This window comes from Papaver somniferum, chromosome 6 (genome assembly GCF_003573695.1).
Source record: "Papaver somniferum cultivar HN1 chromosome 6, ASM357369v1, whole genome shotgun sequence".
Classification (NCBI taxonomy): domain Eukaryota; kingdom Viridiplantae; phylum Streptophyta; class Magnoliopsida; order Ranunculales; family Papaveraceae; genus Papaver; species Papaver somniferum.
In genome coordinates, this window is record NC_039363.1 from 128,532,549 (window position 1) to 128,546,523 (window position 13,975).

The 13,975-nt window shown below is 36.7% G+C and overlaps 1 long non-coding RNA gene and 1 pseudogene across 1 annotated transcript; both read right to left on the reverse strand.

The window, feature by feature from the left end:
- Positions 1–590: 590 nt before the first annotated feature.
- On the reverse strand, positions 591–2,883 carry LOC113286165. The gene is made up of 2 exons (XR_003329143.1): positions 1,839–2,883; positions 591–1,132 (listed from the first exon to the last, which is right to left on the reverse strand). It is a non-coding gene; the product is annotated as an uncharacterized LOC113286165 (long non-coding RNA).
- Positions 2,884–11,447: 8,564 nt separating this feature from the next.
- LOC113289256 lies at positions 11,448–13,022 on the reverse strand (annotated as a pseudogene).
- Positions 13,023–13,975: the final 953 nt, after the last annotated feature.

The following is a 13,975-nucleotide window of genomic DNA, read 5'->3' on the forward strand; positions in this document are numbered from 1 at the left end:
AGGTATGAGTAAAAAAGATATAAGAAAAATTAATCATATGTATCCTTAACTTTAAACTTTATTTTTTATTATATCCTTTCTCTCTCCTATTTATTTTATCACTCTAATTTAAAAAGTAATCGCGAGAAAGCTCTTAACTTCCGAATATAAGTCGGATTTCAATAAAATTTATATTTTCGTAAAGAGTTCGAAAATCTCTTCAAAACAAGATACATTGTTGATATGGAATTCTAAAAAGAAAAAAATTGTTTTAACCCAAGCCGAGTATACGTTATGCACCCAAATACAACTTGACCAAAATTTATTTCCTATAAAAATATCATTATGCACCGAGGTGCAACTTGATCAAAATTTATTTCATATAAAAATATCATTATGCACCCAACTGCACCTGGATAAAACATTTTTTTTATAAGAATCAAAAAAATATGCATGATGCACCCAGGTGGACCCTGGTCTAAAACTTATTTCTTCTATGAATATGCATTATGCATTCAGGTACATCTTGTGTACTTCGTGGATAAATCTAGGTTTATCCTAGTAATCAGCTGCAATATATTATACACATCCAAAATTATTAGTTCATGATCTCGATCAATAAATCCACCACCATTACTATAAGATTTATCATCAAAACATCAACCAAAAACAAGTATTAAGAAGAAGAATAAGAGGAACAAAAAAAAAATACACATTATACATTCGGGTGCAACCTGAACAAAATTTATTTTTCGTCAAAATATGCGTTATGCACTCAGGTGCATCTTGTACAACCAAACTCTGTTCAAAACCCCATTCAATTCGCGACTCCAAACACGCACATCCCGCTGTCAAATTTCCCATCCAATAAGTACCCCTTTCATGATTCAGTGAAACATTGTTGTTCCCGTTCCATTTTCCCACTTCCATCATCGGCAACTAATGGTACCAGCTCGCTATTTTTGTTGCATTTTCGCATCGTTTCTGCAAAACTGGTTCAAGCATTTATACAAACTCCTGGCGTGCCTGTTGCTGGTGACAATAGGATGATTTTAGTTTGATTCTTTAACTCTGGAGACAACTCCTTCTCTGTGGAATTTCATTCAATCATATAATTGACTACGATTCCATTTGGCTCGCCCGCAATGGATTCCTATAAATCATCACGACTAGTATTAGTTGACCACAAAGAGCAAGAAATGATAACTCACAGAACGAACACAAATAAAGAACCCAAACTAATGCGAAAAATTCAACATGATTAGATTAGCTCTACTGTTTTTTTGCGCTTAATTTTTTTCAATTCGTCTTGAGTTAAGTGGGGCGTTGTTGCTTCTAACAATGACAAGTGGAGTGCACGTGCTTTGCACGTTAGCAAACCTTAGTTTTTCATATGCTTTTCCATTTCTGCAAATCTATGATGCTCTGGAATAAAAACCATTATAACATACTAATGTCGGCTAAATATTTCGGCGTGTATGTGGTGGCTTGAACAGGTTGAGCAAGGTCTAATTTCTGCATACACTTTTGATGATGCATACCTTATAATTTTCTCAAACATTACGACCTTTCTCTTTTTTTCTGGATTTAATAACTCGGGCTTCCCTATTTGTTGGACTATTTTCTTAAGTAAGCATTGGGACTAAATTACTTGAGAAGAGATCAATAGTTCCAGCTGCGAGTCTACTGTAAAATTTAAGATATAGACCATTGCTATACTGGTGCCATTGATGATATCAATACTGAAAGCTGATTTTATAAAACAATTAAGATGACACCAATATTTACATAAACAATGAACACAAACCTCTATACAATCTGGAAAAAAAAACAATTTTGATATGAAGACATGTACGTACCTAAACAAAGAAAAGAAAAACAATCGACTCAATTTCTGATGTCCTCCATTAACCGTTCGAAACTCATCTGAATATTCTTGTGGGATTTTAGCTTTTAGAGAAGAGAGTGAGAGGGCGTTGACGGAGGTGAAGAATGATCGAAGACGGAAATGAAGTAATGTTTTCTTTATACGGTTGGATCTAACAGACGTGATTGGAGATGAATCTAATCAACGGAGGTAACTAAAAAAACGGGATGGATCAACAATACGTGCGCAGACGAAAAATTCGGTGGCAACGAAAAAAAGGTTGGTGTTTTCGATTTCTGTTGTTGGCATTAAAGAGAGGGAGATAATGGAATTGGTGGTTCTACCATGGAGGTGGTGGTAAAATAAATTAACACTTATTACAGACAAATGTCCCTGGAGAGACAACATTTTTAGGCAAAACCCAACCTGCACTTTGTTATCAACTCATAGTTGATTGATATTAAAAAAACCCAAATTTGTACTACCAATCGCCCAAATTAAACCCATTTTGAGACCACCATAAACGATCCCTACAGATCCATTGATTTACGTTCAATTGATTTAGATAAAGAAAGCTGCAGCTAGGGTATTTCCATTGAAATCAACCTGTCTATTGTTTCTTGTATCACCACCATCTCAACAATTAACACTCAAATATAACAACAACTACCACTTCTTATCAGCTTCAAGAGCTGATGCTTCTGATTTGGGATTTGGAACTTAATGTTCGTTCACGTCTGCAACCGAATCAAATCAAAATCAAAACCTATTTAGTATATAGCTGATTTGTTGTTACCGACTACATAACCACAACAACTAATTCAATCCGTATTTCTTCTTTAAATCTATATCTCGCACCACTTCTTCTCCTATTCTCCATTATCGTTGTCGTCCGAAGATCTGAAGAGGAAGAAAAAGTTGTCGCTGGAGAGATGATATAGAGGGTGTTTTGGTAAGTAAATACAAAAATGACGGTTATCTATATTTAGGACACATAAATGACGGTCTAGATTTAAGTTTTTTCAATCTACATTTTATCATATAAAGAAGGGTTGAGATTGAGCCCCAAATTTAAGATTTTCAATTTATATTTTTAGCATCCAAATAGTGATCTAGATTGTGCCACATATTTAATAAGTTTTTGAATTTCCTCTCCACCCTCTTAATGTCATTTACTTGGGAGTTACTTTTTCCATTTAATGTGAAACCATTTCTTTTATTCAAAATTAAATTCTCTTTTAACTTAATCTCTTTCATAATCAAAATCTACATTTTTAGCATATAAAAAAATGGTGGTGCCCCATGCCTAATTTTTTTGGTCATAGATGCAATTTGATTTCTTTTTGCTTTTATTCATTAATGTCGTATTTTATGATCAGGATTTTGTTTCTTCGTTTGAAGTTAAAAGATATTCAAATATGATTGTTCTCTATTCATTTTTACTCTTATATTAGGTTTTCTAATACCCATATCATTTAATCTTTTATTTTTTTATGTTGTCCAATTTATCTTTGACTTCTTCGGCCAAAATCAAGAAGATTTTCATGGAGTGAAAATAATTAACGAAGAAATCCCCGGTTCCATTATTATTGCCTTAGAATTTTTAAATATTTTTTTTAACTTTATTGCTACTTCTGCTGGAGAGTTTCAGCCTCTTATTTGGATTATGTCATGTACATGTTGGTATCAAATGGATTGAGCATTCCTGATTAATATTCTTTTTATTTATATTATATGAACCTTGAAATTACATCTCTTTGTACGGTGCAGGCATATCTTAGAGATTTCATTTTTGTGTTTTTTTTAGGGAAATGTCAGACAGAAGTACATTTCCTAGAAATAACTATTTTGGTTTGTGGTATACCGTTCATGGTGTGGATCATTAGAAGCCTTCGCATTAGATTTATATATCATTATTGTCTAGGAATCTGACAATAAGCAAAAGTTTTTCTAACACGAAATCTGAAGGGAAGCCATTTTTAAGATCCAGACTTTCCCACTCCTAGATCCTAAGACTCCAAGAGGATGTGATTGGTTTTGAATTACATTCGATGAAAAGAAAATGCAATAGAATATCAAGAACCATTGATTGACCAGCTTATGCCTACTGATATCCGTATGATGATTTGATGGGCACATCCTTCATGTAGGATTTTAAAATAGAATGATCACAGAACACCCTCTCATGTGTTACTTCACAATCTTTCGTTGAAATCTGATGGTATCAATCATATTTTCACGTACCGCTTGCAAAATTTATGGTTAATGAAAGTTTATTGAAAAATTGTCATACACCAAGAACATAAAAGAGGACCAAAAAATACCATGGAAATATATTACCTCCCTCATAGGTTGACCGCCGATGGATAGGAATTTAATAAGGCTACCATAATTAGAACACGTATTAGGTTTAACAGCCGTTCAGTACCAATAGAATCTAAGATACTTCCCTAATTTTCTTCGAAGGTTACAATAATAAAACCAAATGGAAAAATTGATATAACTATTCAAGCAATGACAAAGGGAGCCTAAAATCGAATGACGTGAAAAGATGAGCAACCACAAGATTTCTTTACTGGCAGACACAGATGTAGTTGAATTTTCTGGGTTAACGTACACGAATTGGCACTTTAACCGAATTAATAATAATATTGTTGGAGATTCACTTTAATTATAAGTACGAATACTAAAAAAATTCAGTAAATCGAAGTAATTGAACTGCATTCACAGGCATCATCGAATGATTGCAATGGGTAGAAAAACGGTAAATGATAATTTGGCGGTATAGAAATAGGACCATCACATTTTACAACTTCATAAACATAAAAACAATGGTGGAAAAATGTTTCATTGCCAATTTCATTGTTGATAGATCGATCATCAGGTCCATCACACTAACAACTAATGATATAAAGTAATATACATGATACAAATTCATAGTATTGTGAAATCGTCACAATAATGATGTCTTATTCCAGATTGAACTCCCAAGGAGTATGATTCACAATAATATAACTAATCGTACAAGTGAAGCAAACATTCTGAATCAAAGCCCGTGTCGTTACGGCACGGGTCATATCCTAGTAAGTTATAAAGGTTGGGTGAAATATCCCCAAGGGATATTATAATTTTATTTTTTGGTTATATGAACTTGAGCCATATTTTGATTGTCTTTAAATCCAGGAATTCAAATTCAAGGTCTAATTAACCAAAAAAACAGTATGCTGAACATGAAACCATGAATCAGTGTTTCGATTAGAAAAAAAATCAATTGCTAAATATGTTGTGACACGGCTTGGTAACCAGTTTGTTAATTGTTGCTATGTTTGATGACAAGGGAAACTATTAATGTCATTAAGAAATCGCAAGGCTGGTATGGGCAGCACATCATTTTCCAAGTTAAATGTCACCCCCATCTCAAAGATCATCAAACTTGGTCTTCATGGAAAAACAAGGCAACTAATAATTTGTGCTTGCACGAAGTTAAATCGTGTTTACCTCATCAACTAGTGGATACTGATCATTCAAGTAATCTTTGCTGAGGGAAAACAAAATTTGTTGATCCAAAAAGATATTATTTTCTTTTATAATAGAAGAAAAATCTAATAAATCCAAACAAACTTTGTTTGGTAATAGGGTTAAATTTTGCACAAAATTGATTAAAAAGACCAAAATCTATAATTCCTGAGTAAAAAAGACATGTAAAATTTGATATTGTTCAAATGGACGAGAATGTGAAAATAGCCAGGATGTAAACAGTTCCATCCTGCCCATTTACAAATACTTTTTCTTATTTTTAATTTACATCAAGATGCATCCAGTTTCATCCTCGTTCTTTTTTAAGTTTAAGCCAGGACGAATCCAGTTTCATTCTTGTTATTTTTTTGGTGTCCATTCCACCCATATTAATTTTTGCTCGTCCATTAGAATCATGTTTTAAAAATATTTGGACAAATGATCCATTTTACGTAAATTTTTCACACAGATGAGTTGTCCAGTAGTACCACCTGTTACAGCCATCAACCGTATATGTTTTGATTGTTTTGTTTCCATCTGATCTAATCATAAAATTAGACTGTGATTCACATGTTTTGCCATAAAAAAACAATATCACTCCGATCTTAACCACAATATAATTTCTTTTTTTTAAATCTCCCCATGAACTCACCAACTTTCATTTTTTACACGTTAGAAATTTATAACTATTGAGACACGGTGTTGAGAGACGTGTATCTGAGACTGATTAGGAAACTCTCAGTTATACACGTCTCTTAGAGTCTGTTAAGGAAAGTCTAATCAATGAGACTTCTAAGCTCGGTAAGAACACGTATCTTAGAGTCTGTTAAGGAAAGTCTCAACCAATGAGACTTCTAAGCTCGGTAAGAAATCTAAGGATCCGAGACTGATTAGGAAGATGGTTTAATTGGGACTCTTAAGGTCGGTCTAGAAGAGAGTCGTATTAGGAAAGAAGTTATTTCTTTCCCAAGTATTGAATCATATATAATTCGTTGTAAAGATTTAGAGAAATAATAATACAAAAGATATCAAATTCTTAACATGGCATCGAGAGCCAGTTTTGAAACCTAAAAGAAAAAAAAAAAAAAAAAAAAAAAAAAAAAAAAAAAAAAGGGAAGAAGAAGGATGGTCAATGAGATTGAATCATCAAAAAGTAAGACGGTGGAATATGATACACAGAAGAAGAATCATGTATATCATCTAGGATCGAGTGATGGACCAGGAACTATCATCACACCAATAGTTATGAGAGGAAATAATTATGATGAATGGGCTAGAGCCATAAGAAGATCGCTGATAGCCAAGAGAAAATATGGCTTCATTGATGGAACTATTAAGCGACCTGAGGATCCAGATCAGTTAGAAGAATGGATAGCAGTGCAATCAACGTTGGTGTCATGGATTGCTAACACGTTGGAGTTGTCAGTAAGATCAACCCTGGGAGATTATGATGATGCAAGTCTATTATGGGCACACTTGAAGAGAAGATTTTGCGTTGTTAGTGGGACAAGAATATGTCAACTAAAAGCATCTTTAAGTGACTGTAAACAGAAGAAAACAGAGGGAGTTGCTATATATTTTGGAAGATTGAACAAAATATGGGATGAGATGGTGACTTATATGAAGATACCGCAATGCAAGTGTGGACAGTGTACATGTAATATTGCATCTCAGGTTAGTATGTTAAGAGAAGAAGATTTCTTGCACTATTTTCTGATTGGGTTGGATTCTGTATACAGTTCTTTGCGTGAACAATTGCTTGCAAGGGAACCATTGCCGTCTGTAGATGTTGCATATCAAACCATTGTGAACTCAGAACGCCTGAAGATTGGAGATGGAGCAGTAGTAGTACCTACAGAGGCAGAGAATGTTATGGCCTTCAAGGTGCAAGCTGATCAACGACTACTTAATAGTGCTTATGATCCCACCAAGTACTGCAAAACTTGCAGCAGACAAGGACACTCTGATGATGGCTGTTTTAAGATCATTGGATATCCAGAATGGTGGGGAGACAGACCGAAGAATGGCAGAGGAGGAAGAACTGGAGGAAGAGGACGTGGGGAAGAGGAGGTAGAGGACAAAGGAGGTAATCCTGTCCGTGCTCATAACCTGCATGTTTCGGCAACAAAAGATAGTGCTGGTACGTCATCAGCTGATGAAACGTCTCTAGTAGGAGTTACAGCAGCACAGGTTCAACAGGTGATGGAGTTTTTAAACTCAAGAAAATCGGGTTCTCATCTACAAGGTAAAAAGAATGAAACTCTTGGATTGTTGACACAGGAGCAACAAACCATGTTACGTATGAACTTCTTAACATGATAAATGTAAGAGATATTAGGGCATGTTCGGTTGGATTGCCTGATGGAAAGTATGCATCCTCTGAGAAAATAGGAACTGTGATTCTTCCTGGTGGATTGAAACTTGAAAACGTACTTTATGTGCCAAAGATAACCTGTAACCTAATTTCAGTCACACAACTTATTGATGAGATGAGTTGTATTATTCAGTGTACTAACAAATTATGTCTTATACAGGACCGGTCTACGAGGAGGATGATTGGAGTGGCTGAGAGACAAGGTGGACTATATATTTTCTGTGGTGTGCCGCATGTTGAAGTTATGGCTGTGCGTGAAGATACATATGAGTTGTGGCATCAACGTATGGGACATCCATCAGAGAAAGTTTTGCAGAAGTTGCAAGGTGTTAGTAAATTAATTAAGAAGAATAATGATGCTTGTGATATTTGCCCCGAGCAAAGCATCGTAGAAGCAGCTTTTCTAGTAGTTTGAGTAAATCAAATTGTATTTTTGATTTAGTTCATATAGATTTATGGGGTCCTTATAAGATCCATTCATCATGTGGAGCTCAATATTTTCTGACAATAGTGGATGATTTTTCAAGAGGTGTTTGGATTTATTTAATTCGGAATAAAACAGAGGTTGAATCAATATTTCGTGAATTTGTTGCTCTTGTGAAGCGTCAATTTAACAAAGATATTAAAATTGTTAGAAGTGATAATGGGACGGAATTTAATGCATTACGTGGTTATTTTAAGACTAATGGAATAGTCTTTGAGACATCATGTGTAGGTACTCCTCAACAAAATGGGAGAGAGTAGAGAGAAAACATCAACATATAATGAATGTAGCAAGGGCTTTAAGATTTCAAGCAAGCTTGCCAAATGGTTTTGGGGAGAGTGTGCATTGACAGCAGCGTACTTGATAAATCGTACGCCTACACCTATCCTAAATAATAAAACACCGTATGAAGTATTGTTTGGAAAACCACCTATATATAAACAATTGAAGGTGTTTGGGTGTTTGTTTGTGTATGTACATGATCAAAATAGTAAAGGAGATAAGTTTGCTAGTCGAGGACGGAGGTGTGTGTTTCTTGGCTATCCATATGGTAAGGCAGGCATGGCAAGTTTATGATCTAGACACAAGAAAATTTATGGTGTCTCGAGATGTAAAATTCTATGAGACACAATTTCCATTTAAGACTGAGATGAATGGTAATATAGTTGAGGCAGATATGATGGAGAGCTCTAGAAGTCATATAGCAACTGATGTTGCTGGGACTGCAACTGAGACTGATCAGTCTGGTGAAGAATGGAGGAGTGATGACGAAGAGTGCATAGTCGCTGATGGGTGAAGAAACTGCAGAAAAACAGCGGCAGACGGATGAAGATGTCGCAGTGCAAACTGCAACACCTGTTGAAGATGTCGTTGTTCAGCAAGATGTCGTGTTCAACGTCAGACTACAACTGCAGGAAAACAGGCAGTTGTGACAAATGATGGACAAGCCACAGATGCTGCAGTTGGGAATGATTAGGTAAGGGGAAGCGTCAGAAGATTCCCTCGAGTAGGCTGAAAGGTTTTGTGACACACACCATTAGAGAAAATAGTCCATCTCACTCTCCATCACAGTCATCATCCTCAGGTACACCTATCCTTTGACATATTATGTTAGTTGTGACAGGTTTTCTGACATGCATAAAAATTATATTGCTGCATTATCTGCAAAGTCTGAGCCGAGGAATTTCAGAGAGGCAATGAAACATCCAGGTTGGAGGAAAGCAATGGCAGAAGAAATACGGGCCTTAGAAGAACAAGGCACGTGGGATCTAACAGAATTGCCACCTGGTAAGAAAGCTTTAGGAAGTAAGTGGATATATACGGAAAAGTATGATGAAAATGGGAGTTTGGTGCGTTTAAAGGAGAGACTTGTGATTTTTGGAAATCATCAAGTTGAAGGATTAGATTACAATGAAACGTTTGCACCAGTGGCAAAATGACAACTGTTCGTATGTTCTTGGCTGTGCTGCAGCTAAACAGTGGAATGTGCATCAGATGGATGTGCATAATGCGTTCTACATGGAGATTTGGAAGAGGAGGAGGTATATATGAAAATACCACCTGGATTGCTAAGGGTAACCCTCATATGGTGTGTAAGAGAAGAAATCGTTGTATGGCCTAAAACAAGCACCGCGGTGTTGGTTTGCGAAGCTGTCAACTGCATTGAAGAATTATGGGTTTCGGCAATCGTACTCAGATTATTCTCTTTTTACTATGATGAAGGGAAAAATGCAACTTAATGTGCTGGTGTATGTTGATGATTTGATTATTGCAGGAAATGATCTAGTTGCGCTTACACAATTTAAAGCATACTTGGGTCAATGTTTTAAGATGAAAGATTTAGGAAAGTTGAAATACTTCCTAGGATTGGAAGTGGCTCGTAGTAAACAAGGTTTTTACATTTGCCAGAGAAAGTATGCGTTGGATATTATAATGGAGACAGGTCTATTGGGTGCGAAACCTGTAGAATTTCCTATTGAAACCAATCATCGTCTTGCTTTAGCAACAGGAGATTTGCTTTATGATGTAGAAAAATATAGAAGATTGGTTGGGCGTTTGATCTATTTATCTGTCACCAGACCAGATCTTGCTTACTCAGTGCATATCTTATCTCAGTTTATGCAACGACCTAGAATGGAGCATTGGGAAGCAGCACTTCGTGTGGTTAGATATTTAAAGAAGAATCCTGGACAAGGAATTCTGTTGCGCTCTGATAGTAGTTTAACCTTGAGAGGTTGGTGTGATTCAGATTGGGCAAGTTGTCCTTTAACTAGGCGCTCACTGACGGGATGGTTTGTTTGTTTTGGAGATTCGCCAATATCCTGGAAGACTAAGAAGCAACCAACTTTGTCTCGTAGCTCGGCTGAAGCGGAATACCGTTCCATGGCGGCAGCTACATGTGAATTAAAATGGTTGAAACAATTACTCAGTGATATGGGGGTTTACCATACACAAGCTATGAGTCTTCTTTGCGATAGTCAATCAGCTTTATATATTGCGAAGAACCCTGTTTTTCATGAACGAACGAAACATATTGAAGTGGACTGTCATCTAGTCAGGGATGCGGTAATACAGAAGATTATTCTACCTTCTTATACTCCTACCACCATGCAGTTGGCGGATATATTCACAAAGTCGTTGGGAAGAGCTCAGTTTCATGCTATTTTGTCCAAGATGGGCATTTGTGACCTGCATGCTCCGTCTTGAGGGGGGGTATTGAGACACGGTGTTGAGAGACGTGTATCTGAGACTGATTAGGAAACTCTCAGTTATACACGTCTCTTAGAGTCTGTTAAGGAAAGTCTAATCAATGAGACTTCTAAGCTCGGTAAGAACACGTATCTTAGAGTCTGTTAAGGAAAGTCTCAACCAATGAGACTTCTAAGCTCGGTAAGAAATCTAAGGATCCGAGACTGATTAGGAAGATGGTTTAATTGGGACTCTTAAGGTCGGTCTAGAAGAGAGTCGTATTAGGAAAGAAGTTATTTCTTTCCCAAGTATTGAATCATATATAATTCGTTGTAAAGAGTTAGAGAAATAATAATACAAAAGATATCAAATTCTTAACAATAACGGTCCAATATTTCCAGCTTATCGGGAATCTATACCCCTTCTCATTATTAAAATGCACCAAGCTATTACACATGGCTTAATCTAAGTTGGTGCATCATATCAAGCTAATCACATTGAAATCAAATCATTATACCCTTAATTAATAAAGATTTAAGTTTAAATTGTTAATGTATTCCATTTCATTTCGATTCTATCATAGAGCACCAAGAAAAAGAAAAAGAAAAACTTCAATAAAACAATAATTTGCGAAATAAACTAAACCCCCCCACTGCTTCTTACATATTTATTAACTCCTGTATCCAAACTTTAAGCTGGTTGACCGTTAGTCGCCATTTGAACTTGACCATTATCAGCTTTATCTTGTTTGACGGAAGTACCTTTGCTCTTTGGATCTCTCCAGTGAAAGCCACTGAACAGCGTATCCATATCTTCCAGTGTTCTACCCTGTGTTTCAGGTAAGAACGTAAAGAAGAAAATCCAAGCTATAGATGCAACTCCGGTGAAAAGGAAAAAAGCTCCACCGGTTGAGATTGCCTTAGTTAATGAGAGAAACGTCATTGAGATAACCCCACTTGTAACTCTATTCACCGCTACTCCCATACTGCAACCTTGAGCCCGTAATTTCAATGGAAAGATCTCAGAGCTATACACCCACGTAATCGGTCCCATTCCGATGGAAAAAAATGCAACGTACGCTAGAACCGCTGCTATGCTCAAAGCAATAGCCCATATTAATTTACTGTGAGAATGATCGATAACCGTTAATCCAATCCCAAGTCCAGCTAGTGACACAATCATTCCTCCTACACTGCTCAATAGCAAAGGTCTTCTCCCTACTTTATCTACGAAAAATGTGGCAACTAAAATGAAAATAGTCTTAACAAATCCAACAGCAATGGTTGCACCTAAAAGATCAGTTTTCTTGGTGACTCCTGCAGCTTTGAAAATCCTAGGACTGTAAAGAACAACAGCATCAATACCTGATGCTTGCATACCAATGACTGCGATTAAAACACGTCTAACGGCCGGTGTAGGACGAATTAAAAGTTCTCTCCATACACCTTCACCATGGGAACGTTTCGGTACAGAAACAATATCATCGGTTAACTCTTCTGGTATACCAGCAGCTTCTTTAATCTCACTCATTCTTAACTCAGCTTCCTCTTTCGAATCGGACGTTTTGTTTAGAACAACTCGTGCATCACCGAGTCTACCTTGCATAATCAACCAACGAGGTGACTCAGACATGGCAAGTACACCGAGTCCTAAGAATACGGAAGGGACAGCACCGATTCCAAGCATGAATCGCCAGCCCAAATGCTCAGGCAGCTTTGAGAATGCATAATTCGAAACGTAACCGAGCAGAATCCCGGCGTTGATGAAAACTTCGGGGAATGATGTTAAGAATCCTCGAGATGAAGCGGGTGAGACTTCAGCTGTGTAAACGGGTGCAATCATAAGCGCATAGCCGACGCCGATTCCTGCTACGAATCTGCCTATCATGAGAATAGCATAATTTGGTGCGAGACCCATGATTATGGCACCCACAAAGAAAATAACAGCAGCCAATACTATTGTGTATCGCCGTCCTATCCAATCTGATGTTCTATCGGCTGCTGCTACCGAATAGCGAGTACAGATTTAGAATTCCAACTAAGACTTCTACTTGTACATCATTTATTTTTAGATCATCTTGGATGAATATTACTGCTCCACTCATTACTCCAATATATCTGTTCATTATCAATATACAAAAAATTGATGGATTAATACTCAGAAAATATATGAGCGAGATTAATCAAAAATAAATACAAAATCCAAAACATCAGTAGAGAGAAAATAAAAAACTAACCGTAGCCAAGTAAAATGGAAGTCATGGAAGCCAAAATGGCGCAAGCAAAAGCAAATTTGTTCCTCTTGGGTTTCTCCGGCGTAGCAATGGAGAGGGTATTTCTATTTTCGTGAGTAACTGCTTTACCCTCATCTACACCCATGTCTCCTAAATCTTTGGAAGTTTTAGAGAGAAGAGAGAAAGATATATGGATATTACAACTGTAGAATGGATAATTGGAGAGGAAATAGCAAACTAGCTGGCTTGTGATTCAAGGGGCCAGGAAATATGGATTGCGCAGGGTGTGGTATGTATGAAGTGTTCTGTGCTGTGCTACGATGAGGCTTTAAAAGGTTTAAATAGACAGATGAAGTGAGGGAGAAAGAGAGAGAGAGAGAGAGAGAGAGAGAGAGAGAGAGAGAGAGAGAGAGAGAGAGAGAGAGAGAGAGAGAGAGAGTAATGCTCACATCATCAGAGAGGAGACTCAGAGACGATGATGATGTACAACTAGTCTACTACTATACTACTTAGGGGAAGAAGATGTGCATAGGTCACGTAATGGAATCACTTCCACATATAATGAAGCTTGGGTTACCAAGATAGATTGACGAAAATATCCTTCTTCAGAAGAGGAATTGGATGGAATCTAAATCTATCACGGTCAAGGGTAAAATGACGAATTGAAGTCTCTATTTCAGGACAAGTGGTGCTCTGACTGATAACACTACTCTTTCTGCCATCAGATCTCTGATCAATATAGGATACGATATATGATTACAACTGTATGCTAATCTGAACCGAACTAAATTAACCGAACAACTGAAACTAGTTAGTGGTTTGGTTTAGGATTGT